General features: G+C 42.4%; 1 pseudogene; it reads left to right on the top strand.

Moving 5' to 3' along the window:
* LOC126235042 (agrin-like) overlaps positions 1-20204 on the top strand; it is a 350234-nt pseudogene that overhangs the window by 75983 nt on the left and 254047 nt on the right.

Raw genomic sequence — 20204 nt, 5'->3', positions numbered from 1 at the left:
TAATCATTTGCATACCACAGCATCTTCTTCCTGTCGGTTAAATTTCGCGTCTGTAGCACGTCATCTTCGTGGTGTAGCAATTTTAATGGCGAGCAGTGTATTAAACTGAGTCTACGTGCGACGATACCCTCCAGGTGCCTAACCTTTTTCGTCAGTCAGTGTACAGTTCTGGTTGTAGTGTCACTTCGTGTAGAGACATTTCCGGCTGTCGTGTGCAGGCACCGAGGACCCCTGCTCGGGCCACGCGTGCGCGCGCGGTGCAGAGTGCGTGGAGCGCGGCGGCGCGCCGGCGTGCGAGTGCCCGCGCTGCCCGGCAGAGTTCGCGCCCGTCTGCGGCTCCGACGGACTCACCTACGGCAACGAGTGCCGCCTGCGCGCCGACGCCTGCCGCCGCGACGCCGACCTCCACCTGCTGCACGACGGGCCCTGCGGTGAGTCCGCGGCCCGGCGCTCAAGCTGCTGCTCTGTGGCGCGAAGACAAATTATTTCACCATTTCGTAAGACTAGTTTTTTTTACAAACATTCTCCATTAATACATACTCTTATCACGTCTACCAGAGGGAAGCGAGAAGGAAGGAAGATTAGGGTTTGAGTTCCCATTCACATCGAGGTAATAATGAACGAAGCAGAACGTTTCGAGGATGAGGAAGCAAATCAGCTGTGCCCTTTCAAAGCGACCATTCCGACATTTGCGAGGAGCAATTTCGGGAAGTCTTGAAAACCTCAATCTGGAGGCCTAGCACGGATTCTGTCCTCCCGAATGCGAGCCCAGTGTGCTAACCACTGCGCTCTCTTGCTCAGAAAAGAGGGAAGTGTGCATTCGATTTGAGCCCCGTGTGTAACACAACAAGAACTTTGGCGATATTCAGTTTCTCGCCAAGCTCTCTAGAAGGTCTGATGTGGTGTCTGTAGTAAATCACCTTCTCCAGCCTAGCGACGTTCCTGCAAGTATATGAATGTGTGGTATCTGTACTTTCGAACATGTCAAAAAGAACAGACACTGCGGATTCATATACCTCATTCGCCTCCAAGAGCAATGAATCCCAACCTTCAGTGCAGATGCACATTTACATTCGACCTCCTGTCGGAACCTAGTTAGCGAGCGTGAAGGACATGGCGGACACTGCAGATAGGTGGCACTACGCAGAAGTGTGGTCGAGCGGGGAGCTTGCCGGGATAGCCCGTGCATTTTTCCATAAACACTGTGTCCAGGTGGCGCAATGGTTAACGTCACTGACTAGTAAGCAGGAGTTTGCACTTGGCGGCTGAACCTCCCGCCTGGGAACTCCCGGCCACTGGTGCCATACAATCATTCCTACTTTTGGATGCCAATTGTACTGCCGGCACGGTAGCTCAGCGTGTTCGGTCAGAGAGCTGGTTGGCCTCTATAATAAAAAAAACTGAGTGAAAGGATCAACAACGAACTTGAACGCATGTCATGTGACGTCCGCAACGATCAACAACGAACAAAATGAGAAAAAAAAGTAAGTAAGCAGTAGATCCCGGGTTCGCGTCCCAGTCCCGCACACATTTTCACTCTGATTCCGCATAAACCCCCAATGCTGTCGATGTCATTACTTCCTTCCCTTTCCTTTCTGCCCCCTCTACCTTCAATTTACGTACTTCTGCAAATGCTGTGGTGTCAAGTTTTTCCTTGGCCGTACTCTACATGTAGGACGCACACAGTGAGGAATCTGACGACTGATGTTGGTATCCGAAGCAAGCGTTACGTGTAGCTTATGTGCTCGCTTGTGACGATTTTGTTACTCCCAGACGTTTGTGAACGCTGCCTTGTCGGAACGGAACTAACCACTGTTTCTCTTCCTCCACGTCATGATGATCAACTTAAGTACAGTTCGTAACGCCTCTGGTACTTGCTGACTGGAAGATACACGCATAATTATATTACTGACAACGTACGTAAACGCTTTCTACACACATCATGAAAACCGCTATGGAGGGTCGCCTAAGACATTCAGCTACAAACACCGATGGTGAGACATGTTCTGCAAAATGAGATTTATATGAATTTCGTACTTTTGTAGGTGGGACTCAAACTACAGCCTAACGATTCCATAAAGGAGGAAGTTTTTTTGTAGCAATTTGATGGCCACTACTGAACAGGGTTAGTATTTTCCTGAAGATATCATTATAAGTGACGAAGCGACATTCAATTAGGCTGTAAGTGTCTGTAGGTTCGGTATCCGCATATGGCGGATGCAAAGGTCACACCTTCATCGAAGTCGGACAGAAGAGCCCAAAATTAAATTTAATTTCGGCCTTTTCGAAACACCATGCGTTTAGCTCTTTTTTCACCACTGGGAGATTCATCCCATGAACACAAATTTACATTGGTTAATGCCACATCTCATCCGCGGAGAAGGAGGAAAGTGGCTCATTTTTCAGCATGAACTTACACCCAAAAGGACATATGAAAGTCCGGAAGGAAGTGAATTGACATTTGCGAGATCAATAAACAGAACTGCAATGGCCATAGTTGACACCTTCGGTACATGGAAACCTCATTCATCGGGTAGCTTAGTGTTTGAATGCTTCCTGTGCGGTTTAGTAAAGGACAGTGTTACAGTCTTCCATTTCAGCGGAGTTGCCGAAATCGAGAAGACGTCTTGTCAGACACGTCTATAACAGCCACCGGGGCTGCCTAAGGGCTGGAGAGCTTGTGCTGACCACGGCAAAGTCTGGCGTCTTCCACGCGAGACCAACATACAGTGTATCTTTGCTCAGAGTAGAACTTTAAACTTCCCACTTCCATATGGTGCTAAAACTATGTTAATGTAAATTATGTTCATTGTTGACTAAAATATATGCTTATTATATAGTGCAGTAATTAATAGCCGCACTAAATATCTGATGACAGTCGTACACTGGAATTAAGAAGACTAGACCAGCCATCTAGCACTCTGCTGTCGCCTGAATAATCGTAGATTGTCAGCACATTCAAGAACATTCGTCTTTTTCGTTGTGATTTCGCTTGTGTTTGTGCACGTGATGCTGGTGTCTTTGTCATTTGGAGGAAACGTCGCCCTAGTTGAAAACATTGGTATCTCATGGTCTTTTTACCTACTGGACGTGAAAAATTATGTTTTGGTTTTTTCAGATGGTTGCGAGGGCCACAAATGCAGCCACTACGCTGAGTGCAAAAGCGAAGAATCGGGGAAACCACGGTGTGTCTGTCCCGATGCGTGCAATGACGTAAGTACTACCGCTCCCAGACATGCAATAATGCAAGTAAAAGAGCACAGAGACGCAGAAGTTCTCGTTTCTCGGATGTATGTTAGTCTAAATTTGTTCCCAGCTGCTTATTAGTACTGAAATTTCGGCAATGGCTAGATTTATTTATCTTTTGTTGACAACAAACTTCGTAACAGTTTCTTTATTTACATAAACTGTTTTTATGTTCGTTGCTGGTAACACTAATTTCATATTATGGATGCAATCGCGGTATATTGCACCCCGGCGAAAACAGTGACACAAGTCGAAAAACGGCACTTGCAGTTTAATTCACTGAGAAATTCGGATGAAGTTCCCCAGGGTGTAGGAAAAATATAACCGAATTTACAGTGAACAATAGCTGCTTGAAATTTAAATTAATCTTATAGTATTTCAATATAAGTTCAACAGGATTAATTTTTTTGTCGAGTTTTCTGAAGTGTTGAGTTTTTCAGTTGTGTTACTGTTTTTGCCTTGGTGCGAAATCCACAGCCGAGAACAGAGTATTTTAGGTGAACAGCCAGCAGTGTGGCTGAAGTGCGCCGTGCGCCTAGCAGCTAGACTGTACCAGCACAAATAGTAGGTTCTTGAACGTGTTTTTATTATTATTATTATTATTCCAGTCCTTTGTTTCTCGAGAGGTACTCGATTCCTATAGTTCTCTGTTTTGCTCATTATTAGACTGCACGTGCTAAAGAGATACCTAACGTCCATGATATGGATGCATTTCCGTCACGGAAACTTCCCCAGTCACTTCCCACAGTACACGGTTGGTCGTCAAACATTTCTGCTTAAGAGTCGGTACTGGATTGCAGGGCCGCATAAGTACCGATCTTATTATTAATTGGCAATCTACACCAATCAGTGTGCTGTGAGCTCGCAATAGAGTAACTATATTAAAAGTGCAATAACTAGGCAGCCATCCACCAAGTACCTATTGTTAGGAATGGGCACCTTTCGGAACACTTCCCGTCGTCTGTTTTCTGTTTGAGATTGCTCCCACCCTCAATGAGCCCGAAGTTTTGACACTGTTATTGCCTGTCGAATTGTTGTTATATTGTCTGTGTGAGCGGATGATCAAGGGGTTATAACAATAATTGTACTTAAATTTAAATGCATTAGGCAATATGAAACACGATCACAAAAGTTTAACTAAGTGTTTTGAATGTCATTTTTCTCCTACTCATTGCTCTGTATTACAACAGCCTTACGTTTATTTCATATTTCTTGCTAGAAATACGTACCACATTTGAATATGATCTCTATAATACGTATTCACGAATACATATTACTTCCGTCTGAAGTTTGTAACAGAGCAGTCGATCGGTACCAGGCACATACGCCCATGAATTGTCAGCACCGGAAGACAAAAAATAAAACATTCCCCCTATCACGTCCCCTTACCCCGCAGTTGCGACGCTATTTAACCCTCTACCCCTGATGCTAGCAACCAACTTTCAATAGTTCACGATCGAATTCACGAATGTCAATTAAAATTAAGAACATCTTAAGATATTACTGTCACCGTATGTGTGTTCGTTATTGAGCAGGAGAGCTACATTCACAGGAAGCTCTTAACATTATCTAACGTTTTTATCTTCGCCTGGTACACTATGTGATCAAAAGTATCCGGACACCTGGTTGAAAATGACTTACAAGTCGTGGCGCCCTCCATCGGCAATGCTGGAACTCAGTATGGTGTTAGCCCACCCTTAGTCTTGATGACAGCTTCCACTCTCGCAGGCGTACGTTCAATCAGGTACTGGAAGGTTTCTTGGGGAATGGCAGCCCATTCTTCAATGAGTTCTGCACTGAGGAGAGGTATCGATGTCGCTCAGTGAGGCCTGGCAAGAAGCCGGCGTTCCAAAACATTCCAGAGGTGTTCTATAGGACTCAGGCCAGGACTCTGTGTAGGACAGTCCATCACAGGGATGTTATTGTCGTGTAACCACTACACCAAAGACCGTGCATCATGAACAAGCGTTCAATCTTCTTGAAAGATGCAATCACAATCCCCTAATTGCTCTTCAACAGTGGGAAGCAAGAAGATGCGTAAAACATCAATGTAGGCCTGTGCTGTGATAGTGCCACGCAAAAGAGCAAGGGGTGCAAGCTCCATGCATGGAAAACACGTCCACACCGTAACACCACCGCCTCCGAATTTTACTGCTGGCCCTACACACGCTGGCAGATGACGTTCAACGGGCATTCGCCATACCCACACCCTGCCATCGGATCGCCACATTGTGTACCGTGATTCGTCACTACACACAAGGTTTTTCACTGTTCAGTCGTCCAATGTTTACGCTTCTTACACCAAGCGAGGCGTCGTTTGGCATTTACCGGCGTGATGTGTGGCTTATGAGCAGCCGCTCGACCATGAAATCCAAGTTTCCTCACTTCCCGCCTAACTGTCATAGTACTTGCAGTGGATCCTGATGCAGTTTGGAATTCCTGTGTGATGGTCGGGATAGAAGTCTGCCTTTACGCATTACGATCCTCTTCAACTGTCTCTGTCTCTTTCAGTCCACAGACGAGGTCGGCCTGTACGCTTTTGTGCTGTACGTGTCCCTTCACGTTTCCACTTCACTATCACATTGGAAACAGTGGACCTAGGGATGTTTAGGAGTGCGTAAATCTCGCATACAGACGTAGGACACAAGTGACACCCAATCACCTGACCACGTTCGAAGTCCATGAGTTCCGCGGAGCGCCCCATTCTACTCTCTCACGATGTCTAATGACTACTGAGGTCGCTGATATGCAGTACCTGGCAGTAGGTGGCAGCACAATGCACCTAATATGAAAAACGTATGTTTTTAGGTGTGCCCGGATACTTTTGATCACATCGTGTAGTAACTAGATGCAAGTCATTATAAAATACGGCTGAGAACTACGGGTCATTAGAGCATTTGGTTCGGGCGGCATGCGGCCTACGGGCCACAGTTCGACGACTACTGGTTTAGAGAGTTTCCGACGATCATCATTAGAATGTGGTTTGAATCATATAAACTTTTTGTGGAAATGGTGTCGCAATCGGCACGCACCTTTGTGAAGTAGGTTTGCCACCACCTTCGCGTCAGAAAATTCAACAACTTACAAAATCATCAAGGACTTCATAAGCTATTATAATCTACATATATATTTGTCTGTTTCCAGGGGGAGGTTCCGTACTATAAGACGGACTGTCTGTCAAGCGATAGCGTCCTAACTACTTATTGCCTAATCCTCACCGGTACCTTTTGGAATACACCGTATAAGCAGAAAAATGTTTGTATTTTTACTATTATTCATCTCTCTTTCCTCTCAATAATCTAAAGTAATTATACTCATATCAGTTATCGTGGTGTGTTATTCTCTTCTGTTACAAACTCCTGTGTTATCTATATGTCTTTACATGGATTTGTTTTCATCGTGGGATCTACCACATACGTAACATGGCTTTATGGCATCTATATCAAACATCAATACATCTGAATATAAAAAGTCAGTCAGATAAGACTACAGGAATTTGGGGACCAGAAAAGTGCTCTTCCAGTTTTCAGTCAATACTTCTAGTTGTATGTTACCTTATTAAAAGATCGCACAGCCTCATCATGTAACGAGAAACATGATGTTCGAGGATGAAAGCTTAACCAAACTGATGCAGAGTGCTCTCATGACAACATTCCTTAGATCATAACGCTGCACTCTCCAACATCTTTTCTCCCAGTAAAAGATGTAGTGCGTCCAGCAGCGCTAGTTGCATAAACTGACGTACATCCATCCTGTGAAACAACAAAGGTAAATTTGAATGTATGTATCTTGATTATGAACACAGACATCATCCATAAGCAACAGAGCTCCATATGCAGCAGGGTTTTCTAATCTGTTGCAGAAAAATGCAGCTCTGGTTGCCGCTTGGACTATGAACTGTTTACATGCAGCAAGGCAACAGGCCTCAGTGGGAGCCGTGGTATAAACGTCCATATCAGGCGTGTAGGCCCTTGGTTTTCGCAATGGTTATTCACAAGTGTGTCATTGCTCCGTCCACGATACGTTACCAACATACACACCACGAAATTACCTGCCTCAAATGTAATGTCCTCCCCCACCCCCCCTCCTTGTCTGAAAGCTGACGATTACCCCTATTTGCTTTACAAATAAGACACTTCCTTTATCCACGACAGTAGAGCAATGAGCGCACGGTGCCCACTGACAACCCCTGTCATACAGCGTGTACAAAACGATACCGACAAACTTCGAGGGGCTTTAGAGGGTGTGTTGAGGATAAAATTGTGGATAGCAACCTCTGTCCAGAAACGTCACCCACCTACATTTCAGAGAGTGGAAGTTATACCGGCCAACACCTGTCGCTAGGCAACCCCTGACGGACTGCAGGTAATAAAGAATGTCCCATAAAAAACGCAACTTTTGAGTGCATAATAACATAAAAATTTATTCCTGCAATTAAGTAATTTACATATTAATGCAATTCTACCTGCGGTTATGTATAAAATATGATATTACTCAAAAGCCCTCCATGTTTCTTCAGGCACACCCTCTTTCTTACGATGAAATATTTCAAAACTTTTCAGCGTAACTGCATCTCTCGTTCAGAAATTACACGCTGCTTATCGGCCTTGGACTCTGGAAGTGATTACCGTTTATTGGCGAAACACGAGGCTCCAAATGCCCCCACAGAAAGAAATCGCATGGTGTCGTATCACAAGACTTGAGCGGCCAGTTCAAGTCACTGTTGCGGGAAATTACCCGCAGAGGAAAGCTCTCTCTAATTTTCTGTATGTCCATCCATGTGACTGGAGGTCTGGAGGACTACGCCATTCACTATTGTAAAAAATGAAACACCAACAGCCATCCTTATGATGTCTTTTATTCTACGGCTACCAGTTTCGGCGCTTCAACGCACCATCTTCAGGCCTTAGCTGATGCTGAAGGAGTTAATACCATCCGTATACACTATGCATCAGTGGCCAACATAAATGGTTTACGCAGGCTACCTGTAACTGTGATATTGTCTCTCCAATCATCAACTGTCAACTGTCTCTCACAATTGGTCCATTGTTGCAATCGATGTGTGACTGCTTGTACCATCTTGTTGAAACCAAACCTCTGCAGCATTCAAACAGCCAGATAAGACCACAAAAACTCGTTTTATATACTGTGATAGTGTTCGCCGTCCACTGTTAATACGTTCCCGGCGCTATTTTCATAGAAATACGGCTCAGTTACTCTCTCAGTCCAGATACCACACCACACTGGCACTCGTTGTGGTTGTAATGATTTCTCCATAATTACCCTAGGATTTTCTGTGCCCAAAAGCCTGCAATTTTGCTTACTCACTGAGTCATTCAGCAGAAAGTACGCTTTATCGGTGAACATTATTTTGTTGGTGAAATTCTTGTCCGTTCTTTATTTCACAAGCGACCAATGGGCAAGTGCTTGTAGGTTTTCGTAATCGTTTGACCTAAGTCCTAGTGTCACTCGGATTTTATAGACCTAAAGGTGCAGGTCTCCTTTCAAAATTCGTTGAATGCTGGTCCTGGGGTAATTTTGAACGTCGGCGAATAGAATTCCCCTGGTTTACCGCAACATTATCACTCACGATGGCGACGTTTATCGCAGAACGACTGACATGGGTACGCCCCGAAGGACTAATCTCCACAACCGAATTGGTTTTCTGAAATTTACCAATCAGTCTCATCACAGTAGACTTATTCGGTGCATTAAACGAAGCCAAAATTAGTGTAAGGAGAGATATGCGTGAAGCTTTCAATGAATACGAAACTAAAACTCAAGCTACCAACTTGACAGAAAATCCTAAGAAGGTCTGGTCTTGTATTAAATCACAAAACGGTTCAAAGCCATCTGCCCAAACACTTTGCGACTATAACAGAGAATGACACAGAAAAGACTGAAATGCTAAACGTCTTTTTCCAGAACTGTTTCACATAGGTAGACACACTGTAGTTTCTCCTTTAAATCGTTGCACGAACGACAAAATGACAGATAGAAAAGGGATAGAAAAGCAAATGAAATCGTCCAAAAGAGCAAAAGGCCATTGAACCTGACGTGATACCAATTCAGTTCCACACAGAATATGCGAAAGAACTTGGCCCTCTTCTAGCATCTATGTGCCGTAAGTCCCTTGAGGGGCGAAGAGTTCCTAATGATTGGAAAAAATCGCAAGTCGTTTCCTTTCTCGAGAAGGGTCGTCGAATAGACACACAAAGCTATAGCCCTATATCTCTGACATCGATCTGCTGTAGAATTTTTGAACACGTTCTATACTCACGTATTGTGGCATTTCTGCAGACCAAAAATCTCCTGTGTAGGAATCAACATGGGTTCCGAAAGCAACGGGAGTTTGAAACGCAGCTCACTACGTTCGCCCACGAGACTCAGAGAGCAGTAGATACAGGCATCCAGGTCGATGACGTGTACCCTGACTTCCGAAAGGCTTTCGATATAGTCGCGCACGGCCTCCTAATGAACAAAATACAAGCTCACGGAATATCAGTTAAGGTATGTGAGTGTATTGAAGAGTTTCTAGAAAACAGCACAGAGCATGTCATTCTGAACGAAGAGAAGTCTTCAGACGTGAAAGTAACTTCGGGAGTGCCTCAAGAGAGTGTTACAGGACCATTAACACACATAAATGATCAAGTGCATCGGAAGTTCCATGAGGCTTTTGGAGGATGATGCTGACGTATCAGAGAAGTCGCAACGCTAGAAAACGTTAATGAAATGCTGGAATATCTGCTGAGTATCGATGCTTGGTGCAGGAAGTGGCAATTGACTCCAAATGTAAATAAGTATAAAGTGCTGCGAATACAAAAAAAGGAAGATCCTCTACTATGATAACAAAATTGCGGAATAATCACTGGAATCAGTTACTCCCACAAAATATCTAGGAGTCTGCGTACGGAGCGATTTGAAGTGGAATGACCGCATAAAATTAACCACCAGTAAGGCAGATGCCAGACTGAGATTCGTTGGAAGAATCCTTAGGAAATGTAGTTCATCAAGAACGGTACTTGCTCACAGAACACTCGTTCGACCAATACTTGAATAGCCGGCCGAAGTGGCCGTGCGGTTAAAGGCGCTGCAGTCTGGAACCGCAAGACCGCTACGGTCGCAGGTTCGAATCCTGCCTCGGGCATGGATGTTTGTGATGTCCTTAGGTTAGTTAGGTTTAACTAGTTCTAAGTTCTAGGGGACTAATGACCTCAGCAGTTGAGTCCCATAGTGCTCAGAGCCATTTGAATACTTGAATACTGCTCGTCGGTATGCCATCCGTATCAGATAGGACGGACAAAGGAAACAAGGTCCAAAGGAGAGCAGCACATTTCTTTACAGGTTCATTTAGTACGTTCGAAAGCATCAGGGAGATGCTCAGCCAACTTCAGTGACAGACGCTGCAAGAGAGGCGTTCTGCATCACGTTATGGTCTACTGTTAAAGTTCCCAGAGCACACATTCCTAGAAGAGTCAAGAAGTATATTGTTTCCTCCTATGTGTATCTCGCGAAAAGACCATGAAGATAAAATTTGAGAGATTCAAGCCCACACGGCGATATGCGACTGGATCAGGAAAAAGAGGAAAGTGACAATGGTACAGTAAGCACCCTCCGCCACACACCGTAATGTAGGTTGCGGAGTATAGATATAGATATAGATATAGATATAGATATAGATATAGATATAGGTTACGTTGATCAAACGGCTCCATGGATTTTGCGAACAGTCTCTGAACAACATTCATCACTTTTGTAATTAGTTTTCACTACGAAAATAGGTCGAGAAGCGATCTATTAGTAACCACAAAGACAACAGGTGAAAACTCGTGCAACGTTAAGTGCTGCCAACTTACTCGATGAGAAATGGCGGAAATTTCAAGAGTTGCCTTTTCAAAGTCATCCAGACATGGGTTCCGATCCTCAGTTTGTTACTTTAAACATCCTCTAAACCTTAATGTTTGTTGGTCTAATTTTGTTACATTCCGTACAACGACTTGGATGGTTTACTTCAAGTGACATATGCAACTGACGATATACACCCTGGAAGCGTCGTTTCTTGGATGTGATCGTCATACTTGAGAGTATATGAGCGTCACAACACCTTTAGGGACAAATTTTTTCTCTGGAAATTAATGTTTAGGAAATACCCGTTTATAACAGTTATTAAAGTAGTGTACAAATGAAATTTTAGAACACGACCTTTTGTGAGAAACCAGAAGTGTAGTTGTAATGTGGCGTTTCTGCGCAGGCGCCCAGCCCAGTGTGCGGGACGGACAACGCGACCTACACCAGCCTGTGCGAGCTGCAGAAGGCGTCGTGCGAGAGGCAGCAGCCCGTCTCCGTGGCGCACGACGGGCAGTGCGGTAAGCCACCTCCCTGTACTCGCCACAACCCTCCAGGGCTCCATCCGCACTCCTCACCGAGTCCGAGAACATCCGACCCCTCCCAGAAGCTCACTCTGTCCTTTGGAGGTATCATTTCTCATTCTACACATGTCTCCAAGTAACTACATGTTAGTAATTTTAGTGACGAATAGTTCAGAAAGTAAGTTCTATTCGTCGATCCTAACAGTACTACAATTTAGCTGCAATTTTGAACATGCGTCTTGAAGTGGTTGCTTTATGGATCGAAATACACAACGTGGATCGCACCAGAGGGTATTTCATAAGGTTTAGACGATTAAAATTTCAATACCACACAAATTAATTGCGACACAAAGTTGAACATTTTATATAAGGTACAAGACTTAGTCAAGTTTATTTCTGAAATAGTACATCGGAAAAACGACGTCCATTCGAGGCTACACAATACTCGAAGCGCACCCAGTTTTTGAACACATCTTTCGTAACTGCTGGAGGAATTCTGGAAATTTTATCGTGAATTCGATCTTCCAACTGTTGCAAGTTTCTCAGCAGGTCGGAGTACACTCTCGTCTTCAAATAACCCTTTGGCTAACAGTGTGGCACTGTTAAATCAAGCGAGTAAGGTGACAGTTCAACACAAGCGCGTTTCGAAATTATGCGGTTACCAAACGCGTCACGGAGTACTTGGATGCGTGGCACGTTCAGCGTTTGGGCACATTTTCGTGGCTAACGACGCGGGCTTGTCTGTAAACCACTATTTACCCCTTCGCTGTTCTCGTGAGTCGCGACTGCTTTTTGAGACTCGGTTGACTTTCAATTTGATGCAGTGGCAGCTGCACGGAAGTTTCTTACCAAATTCAATATTGTTCCACGAAAAGGAATTGAATATCGCGCCTGATGGTTACAAAAGGCACGTTTCTCGCACACGACTGATTGGCCGTAGTAAAAACGGCACTCCACTGCGAACGCACGTTGTTGCTTCGATCAGTACCAAAGAGGTACACATCGCGTTGTTAACCTGGTCACACTTGCCTGTTAGTCAAGCAAGCAAGCTGCCGCGCGTTACGAGGCTTCCATCCAAGCCAAGCTGTGCCCAACCCTAGCAGGCTACGGGAGTCCAGCTAATCTGCCCGCCTCCCCGCTGTGCCGTGCTGCGTAGCAGTTTATTCTGTAGTGTTATGAGTAGCGTTCGGAAGTTGATAAAAGTAACAGAGTATCACAAAACGTATCTCAGTGACATATGTATTCATTCCGCGTCATTGCAGTCCAGAAAATGGCGGAGTTTATTTGTCCTTTTTTCCTTAATCCGGCCTTATTTATTTATTTCGGTATGAACGATGTTCTCTGCAACTTCATCCTCTTTCGACTAGTACTGCCTATTCCAATTTGAACTATCATCAGGTCACCCCTAATACACGATATCTGCAGTGATGAGAACCATTTCTGAAAGTCGAGATCCTTTGCACTTAAGGACCTGAAGATGTTTATAATAGTGAAACGCCAACTAAAGTAAGGCCCTGGAGCCTAGTTTCTGTAACTTTAGTTCACAAATGTGCCCTTTGTTATACCAATTTTAATTATTTTTTTCAGGATGTGTATTGCAGGCTCACTGAATTCATTCTAAGTGCCCCAAATACTTCATTGTAAATTACCCAAACGCTTTTTAGCAGACACGAAGCCCGATTTTCTTATTATGTTAATCTGAAATGTGCATTTCTGCAAGAGGAAACTTTTTTTTCATACTAAGCTTTCTTTGTGCTACGTTGCGTACTACTTGAACGTGGTTTTTAATATCCACTGAGGCATTTTTTTTCCTTTTCTTTATCAATGTATGCCCTAAATTTAGAAGGCATATGTACTGTTAAATGTCGTCAGGTGCTAGCAAATATTTCCACTAAGTGTTTGTCCTCTTTACAAAAGGTTGTAGACTGAGGAAACTGCTGGTCAACTTTATAAAACTGTCGTAACATACTCTAGGTTAACAAATGAGTGTTTAGTAACTTTTTGCACAACTTGTATTGTGAGACACCTTACCGATTTATATGAAGCTGACATAGAACTACACGACAACTTCTCCCTACTGGACTTAGGCTATGTTTCATGACTGGCATGTACTGCTCAGTTCGTAATTTCTCCTGAATCTCCTTTAAGCGTAGTTTGTTCATTTTGCTCCTCCCACCGTCATGATAAATGAGCCGTAGTGAAACTGCTTACTCAGACACAAACTTGGCTATTCTGTACTCACGCTGAATTGACAGCACAACCTGTTGTTAGGTGCAGCAGGCTGAACGGGTTCCGTGAATCATGTTGATGTTGAACCTCTTTTGTCTGTGTCTGCTTTAACAGTAACATATGTATTTGAGTGGGGTCCACCTTTAGCAAACACAATATTGTTTTTTGTTCCAGACATGTTTCACTGCAGTTGGAGCAGCATCAGTGGTTTTTTTATTGTTGTGGCTGTTAAACATAAGGAATGTTCTTTACTGTTTAAATACATACAAATCTTAGTTTCTAAATCAGAATTACATGTTTTTGAGGAACACATAAAATTGTGTATACATACCTTCTTACCACATGGTGTGGTTTTCCTGCTGTATTACGTTTTTATGGTGTCTGTTTTTCTTTACAGTTTGTCGCCTGCAACTATATACAACTTAATGTAGGAAAAACATTTACGCAAAAATTACGATTTCCAAACTGTTGTGGCTAAGCCTGAGATTAATAATTTACGTGGAAGGTTGTGTGTGTGTGTGTGTGTGTGTGTGTGTGTGTGTGTGTGTGTGTGTGTGTGTCTATATCTATTTACATTATGTTTCACTTACGGTTTCTGTTTCCGTCATCTTCTTCATTGTCAAGTTCAGTGTTTTGAGTTGTCACTGTCGCTGTCACCGTCTATCAGCTGTGATAACAAGATGGCGGACAGTGGAACAGTATAAGATGTGAAAACAAGATGACAGACAATGGAACAGTTGAAGATGTCAATTAGAAGAACAGGCAGAAATTCCCAAACCCCACATAAAAGAAATAGCTAGCATTCTAAAACTAATCACAGAGCAAAACTATTTCTCATTTGACAATCAGTTTTACTCACAAGAAGACAGACTTCCAATGGGGTCAACAGGCAGTGGACTTCTAGCCAACATTTTTCTTAATCACATTGAAAATAAAGTATTTGAAACAATAGTAGGACACAAACAATACCAGATAATATATTGGTATCGTTATGTAGATGTTGTCATATGCCTTCTAGATGAAACACCAAGTCGCATCCACCAACTCCATAGTGATATGAACAAAGTCCACCCAAAAATAAAATTCACCTTAGAAACAGAAAACAACAAAATGTTAAATTTCCTTGACCTCACAATATACAGAGACAACAACCAACACCAATTCTCCATATTCAGAAAAGTAACCACCACCAGCACAGCCAGTCACAAACATTCCAAACATGTGACTACACACAAATTAGCCAGTTTCAAAGAAATGCTACACAGACTGAACAAAACTCCACTCACTGAAACTAGCTATAACAATGAATTACAGACAATCAGACAAATAGCTGTAGAGAATGGATATGACACAAACACTATAAATAAACTGAACCACAAAATTAAAACAAAATTAAAAGGACACCCAACACACAAAAGCCTTCTCACCAACTTACAAACACACAGGACACACAAATGAGCTCACATCAACAAGTATCAACCAGAGCAAACAAGTGGTCACTCTCACCTACAGCAACAAAGCAGCCCACAGAATAGGCAACATACTCAAAAAACAAGGGCTAAAAGTAGCTTACAGGACAGACAACTCAACACAGATGAAACTAAGGACAACCAACACAAGCACAGACAAACGCAACATATCTGCTATTTACCATCTAACGTGTCAAGACTGCAAACCAGTTTATATAGGACAGACAAGCAGAAACTTTAACACCATATACACAGAACACAGGAGAGCATTAAAGAGTAACAGCTGCCACTCCACATTTGCTGAACACCGTATATACAATAAACCTATCCCAACAGATATCAACACTGATTTGAAAATTCTCAAATGCAGCAACACCCCCCCCCCCACCACAAAAACTAATAATTGAAGAAAATCATCAAATACAAAAAGCCATAGTTGATGGAGAGCAAGAAATAAAAGAATACATAGCTCTCTGCAACACATGCACACACAAACACTCTCTGAGGAATTCAAAACAACCGCCAGTGACATCTTCAACTGTTCCACTGTCTGCCATCTTGTTTTCACACCTTCTACTGTTCCATTGTCCGCCATCTTGTTATCATAGTTGATAGACAATGACAGTGACAGTGAAAACTCAAAACACTGAACTTGACAATGAAGAAGATAACGAAAAAAGAAACCATAATTGAAACATAATGTAAATAGATATAGATACACACACACACACACACACACAACCTATCACATAAATTATTAATCTAATTCTAAGGCATAGCCACAACAGTTTAGAAATCGTAATTTTTCCGTAAATGTTTTACCTACATTAAGTTGTATATAGTTGCAGGTGACAAACTGTAAAGAAAAACAGACACTATAAAAACGTAATACAGCAGGGAAACCACACCATGTGGTAAGAAGGTATGAATACACAGATTTATGTGTTCCTCAAAAAATTGTAATTACGATTTAGAAACTAATATTCGCATGTATTTAAACAGTAAAGAACATTCCTTATGTTTAACACCCATAACAATAAAAAACCCACAGATGATGCTGCAACTGCAGTGAAACATTTCTGGGACAAAAAAAAATTGTGTTTGCTAAAGGCGGACTCCACTCAAAAACATATGTTAGGGTTCTGTGAAACTTGCCAAGCTGACGGAAAACCAACCTGGCCTGCTTTAAGAACTATCGTTAACCACTCTTCTGTCTCCGCTGCGGCAGGTTGAGCTGTTTTAATGGTTGCTGCGCAGATAGGGGCAGGCAGGCTGGAGGGTGAATTTTTACACTTCTCGTCAGTGCAACATGATGACTGACCTTTATATGGGGTGAAATTTGACACTGCGCAGTATTAATAGACGCCGCCACCACCGCTACAACTTGTTTTCAAGGCGCGTTTTTCAACTTTAAAACAGTTAAAAGAATATGAAACGCCCTGTACGTCTTTTGAGCCATCAATTCAGAAAATGTCACAACAGTTTGAGAGCAACCACTATATTCACTTGCCTCGACATTGGCTGTCCTACAATAACTCCAGTTTTTGTAGAAAAAAAAACAAAGATACGATCGTGAAACGTATGTTGAGGATAAGCCGTTTCCTCATTCGTTATGAAGTTCGCCCATTGTGCTCTTCCTCGTGGACATTCCCACAACGCGTACAGAACATCCACTCACCTACGAACCACATTTCCAAAAGAGGTCTTCTTTCTCAATAATGTAACAGACAGTGAAATTCTACTCCAGTCGTGTCTTTTAACAACTGAATCCCACAACTATTAGTTGTGTTAGACTTTTTTACCGATTTGACCTCGATGAGGACCAAGTTTCGCTAAGGATCTGGGGAAGCAACAATAGTATACTTTTTTCTTGTCAATATGCATTACGCATTCTTGTTTCTGAAATATTCTGTATCATAGATCATCTTTTCATTGTGGATGTATAGAATAAAATGTACATCTAATCTAATCTAATCAAGTAAATGCAAAGATGAGACTTCGGTGGAACAAGGATCACAAAAACCAAGTAGAAACATTTGATATGACCCCGTAGGCTTACTTTTAAATATTTACCTGCCACAAAGTGTGCAGCATCATAAAGTACGCAATCGACATTATCTTCCCAGGTGTGAAATTAGATGGATGTACATTCTATTCTCAATGAAGCAACTGCAAGATTCCAAGACTCGTTTCGTAAGCACATAGGCGAGACAGCTTCGGATTATAATGGAGCAAGAATATAGCCACTTCAGTACCTCAGCGGAGAATGCAGGAAAAGTTATCTGGCATGACGAGACAGAATATAGATTGGAACAGTACTATAGCGCCCACAAACGAGTGTTCTAGGTTCCTGAAAATCGACACATTCAATTTGACGAAGTAATGCATCTAAGAGGGGTTAATGTATGGTATAGCAGATCCCGTAGCAAGACGGAAAGGTAGCACCTCACCAGTAATTCCTGATTTCCGTTTATTCAGTTCGCTTGCCCGTAGTTTTCTTTAGTCATTTATAAGGCGCAGTCAAATGAAAACGAGAAGGAAAAATAGTAAGTAAAAAGAAATCGCTGTAACTGTTAATACATCCATCCCACTGTTAGACAAGACAGTCTATGGCTTTCTGGAGAAATGTTTGCAGCTGCCTACGGAACCTTGATTGTTTCCAGGCGCCCACATGATGCCAATGTTTTGTCGCCTACCTTGCAGAAGTTTCGCTGGGAAGCCCTCACACGTCTTTCATAGTCTCGATCCCTTCACATGCGATTTCCAGCCCTGAAGAAAGACATTCGTGGCTGTCGACTTGCTTCGGATAAAGAGGTGCACGTTTGAGTACAGTCATGGTTCCGTAGGCAACCGCAAACATTCTTCTGTGAAGGCACTGACCCTTCCTCACAACGAGACAAATGTATTAACACTCATGGTGATTACTTTTTAAATAATAAACAGTTAACTTATTATTTTTCCAGCTGTCTCGTTTTCGTTTGACTGCTCCTTATATACTTTTTAAACTCTCTCACTGACCGATGTATTGGTTTGCGATTTTGGTGGTCTACAGAGCTACACATACGTCGGATCTACATTCGCACTATATTTGTGTGTCCTATTATTTATTAATATGCTCTAGAAGGTGCCTGAAAATGGGATTTAATTACCGGAAATTCAGTTGGAAGTCAGTTAATAATTTTCAGAGAAAGAAATGTATGGGCAAGAGAACTAAATTAACAGAAGTTGATGTGCAGTGTCTTCTACTGCCGTAAACTTCCGGTATGATTTTTTGAACTACAAATAATTTTTACAAGAAACCAAATAATCATCTGAATCCTACAATCGTCCAGGATGTGTTATAATAAGTAACTTTCAATAAAAATATCAAGTCATGTCATAGAGCGAAGTCACACATATAAGCTGAAATTATCAACTTTTATGCATTCCACACTTCACGTATCTAGAACCACATTTCACTCTTCAGTGTTTGGCAGATGGTTCATACAATCACGTTCAGATTATATTTCGACCGTTCCACTCTCGTGTAGAACCCAGGAAAAATAAACACCTGAATTTGCCGTGGGAGTTCTCTCTGTTCTTATTTTATTACGATGGTCAATTCCCCCAATGTACGCGGGTGTCAACAAAATATTTGCGCAGTCGGAGGATAAAGCTGGTGGCTGAAAACCTGTGACAAGATCTCGCCGCAATGAAAAATGTCTTTGTTTTAATTATTGTCACCCCAACTTGCTGTAGTGGTTAATAAAAAAATAAATGGAGAAGAGAGACCGTGAAAAGGGGGAAAAATGAAAAGCAAATCGGACTTTGTATTACAGAAAAGCTATCGGACTTCGTTATTCGGAAAAGCTATTGTTGGGGTGGTCCTTCTGGCGTTTTTGAGCAAAAGTTAAACCAATTTCCACTACAAAACTTACTGAAAAGAAACAGAGAATAACAAAATGTAACTGACATGGGGAAGTGGCGTAGATAAATCATCCTTTACCAGGTTAACTTGTCTTCTTTCGGGCGGCGTCCAGCTCTTCAAAAATCTCCTTCATTTCTGTGTGAAAAGTCGGCTCCGAAATCTTGCAATAAGTTTCATTGTCCAGGAATTTCTAATTTATACCAATTAAAATAATCTTGATACTGTATGCAATTTAATTTACTTCTTAACAACTTTCACAATATGTCTACACATTAAAATCAGATAAAGACTAGCTAATAAGTATTTTGTTTTTACGTCTTCCAGATCACGTCTGCCTTAAGCTTCGGCTAACAAGAGACAAAACAAAAAACGGATAGAAAACAATAAAAGTGTTACCATTTTAGTATTTTCTCTGCCGTCCAGCGCTCATACCGCTGCGACGGGATATTTTTTATCTGAGGGAACGAGTGTAGCGCGGCGAAATTCAAAGCCCCGCTACATCGCCCCGTCGACTGTCACGCTAAAACATTTAGCGTGGCAGGCTAGCAAACAATAGAATAGATATACCTAAATGTCTATTATACATATTTTCCCAGGAAACGCCACGTGCATACTTAGAGGATTATCTTTGTCAATACTTGGTTCCTAAATTTATATACTACATACACTTGTTACAGTTTTGATCCTTTTTAGACAATTAATATATATATATGTTTACATAGTGTGTGTTTGAGCAAGCTGCTCACCAGCGCAGTTAACGTTGTGCGCTTCCAGCGTTGGTTTCCCAATGCATCTCTGGCAGCACGTAGTCTTTGCGCATGCGCAGTAGCATCACTGAATTTCGCGTGCGTCATTTTCAAAATCGCTGCGTTATGAGTCTTGAACAGTATTCACTCTCACATAGTGTTCATTACAAGTTGTTATTCCAGCATAATTGGCGTGTTAAGTCCGGTGACACCATAAGATTGAGCGTGTGCGTGATCT

This window comes from Schistocerca nitens, chromosome 2, assembly GCF_023898315.1.
Source record: "Schistocerca nitens isolate TAMUIC-IGC-003100 chromosome 2, iqSchNite1.1, whole genome shotgun sequence".
Taxonomy (NCBI): domain Eukaryota; kingdom Metazoa; phylum Arthropoda; class Insecta; order Orthoptera; family Acrididae; genus Schistocerca; species Schistocerca nitens.
This window is presented reverse-complemented; position numbering and strand designations above follow the sequence as displayed.